Below are 2,139 nucleotides of genomic sequence, written 5' to 3'. Positions count from 1 at the left end.
GCCTCTGCCTTCTGCTCAGGTCATGGTCCCAGGGTCCTGGGATCGAGCCCCGCATCAGGCTCTTTGTTCAGCAAGGAGCCTGCTTCCTCTTCTCTCTGCCTGCCTCTCTGCTGACTTGTGATCTCTGTCTGTCAAATAAATAAATAAAATCTTTAAAGAAAAAAAATCAGTTCGATGTTAGGTGGTTGGTTGTGAGAGAGAGGAGGGGGCGCTGAGGATAACCCTTTGGCATTTGAATGAATGATGACACATTAACCTTGGCATAGAGTGGAAGAAGAAGAGCAATTCAACAGGAGAGGCAATACATGTGTAGGGAAAAATGTTACACATGCATTTATTCATTTGGCCACAACTTTTGAGCATCTGCTTTGTGCCACGCACTCTTCCAGATGCTGGATATATGACACGAACAACAACAAAAAGACATAGAACTTGAGGGGATTCAAGATAATAGGCACAAGCCAATAAATATGATTTTAGGTGCTGATAAGATCTTGTGAAAGTAGAGAAGGCAGGGAGTGAAAGGATGGTAAGGGAGGCTAGGATAGTCAGAGAAGGACTCAAGATTGATGACATTTGAACAGAAGCTATGTAGTAAAAATAAGTTGACGAATTGCTAAATGAGTATCAAAACTGAAAGGATTACTTCCAGTAAAGGAGATGGTATTTGTGCTGGCCTTCACCGGAAGTTTATGGGTAAAGATTCCTGGAGAGGGTCAATCCAGATAAAAGGAAGGGTGTGCACCGAAACTAGGAAGTCCATACTACACTCAGAAAATAACCAGTTAATTATTATATAATAGAGATAAATAGGGTCAGAATGTGTCAGTATTTGAATGCCATATTACTATCTGGACTTATTCTCTACTCTTAGGGAGTCACCAAAAATTTATGAGCAGGAGTGTGACATGTTCAGAAGTGTGCTTTAAAAAAAAAAATCACCTTTTATGAATGGATTGGAGAAGGAAAAAACACCAGTTTGAAACCTATTGTAGTAGTAGTAGCCCAAGTGAAAGGTAATGAGACACAGAGTAGAAATAGATAGAATATCTTATAGAATATATAATATATAAGAGCTGGTATGAAAATAAGATCACCATGGTTTTGTTTTGCTTTTTTAAAATGTAAGGCCCAAAAGAGAGGCAAAAATACTGAGTTCATATGTCTGGGAAGATCTAATTTTTTTTTTTTTTAATGTCTGGGAAGAACTTGATGTAACTAACAGAGAAAAATCATAAGAAATCACAAGACAGAAAAAAGTAAATTAGAAGACGTCAAGTGACACCAGTGAGAAGTCCCAGCTTTTCCACAGCAGTAGCTGCAGCTCTGAGATGAAGTGCCTTTACCCTACCCCTACACCTTGCTCTTCTGGAAAGATGAGACTACAATTGATTTTTTTTTTTAAGATTTTTTAAATTTGACAGTGAGAGACACAGTGAGAGAGGGAGCACAGGCAGGGGGAGTGGGAGAGGGAGAAGCAGGCTTCCTGCAGAGCAGGGAGCCCCATGTAGGGCTGGATCCCAGGACCCTGGGGCCATGACCTGAGCCGAAGGCAGATGCTTAACTACTGAACCACCCAGGTGCCTGACTACAATTGATTTTGAACTAGCTTAATATGATTAAAGCCAGTCTTTCACAAATTTCAGGAAAAGGAAGTAGTGTCTGCTATCTGACAAAATTAGTAGCATTATATACATAATTCTCTGTAGAAAGTGAACCACAGGTCCTATCTTGGCTCTAGGCAACTAGGTCATTGAAAAAGAAACTATTTTCTTAGAAAATTCACCTTAATATAAGCTTATAAATTGCAACATATAGTAATCCTGTGATCCATTCCATAATTATGCATCGCGTGCCTGCATAATTTTTCATGAAAAGAAAGTAGTTGAGCAAGCTTAAACTGGGTGTGCCCAGAACTAGTGCGTTCTGACCCCAAACAGCACCCTGCCAGTACTGAGATGGCCTGCGCGGCAATCGGTTTACATCCTCCAACCGGGGAAGCTCTGTGCAGAAGTAAAACTACACTTCCCGGCGATCTCTGCGCGGTTAGGCCCGTAGCGAGAAAGGGCGGGGAACGGGGGGGGCGTGTCTCTGTGTGAATAGCCTTCCTATTGGTGCGCAATCCAAAGGGTCGTGTAA

Source organism: Mustela lutreola, chromosome 8 (genome assembly GCF_030435805.1).
Source record: "Mustela lutreola isolate mMusLut2 chromosome 8, mMusLut2.pri, whole genome shotgun sequence".
In the NCBI taxonomy this organism is placed as follows: domain Eukaryota; kingdom Metazoa; phylum Chordata; class Mammalia; order Carnivora; family Mustelidae; genus Mustela; species Mustela lutreola.
The sequence above is the reverse complement of the archived record's forward strand: the minus strand, read 5'-3'. Positions refer to the sequence as shown.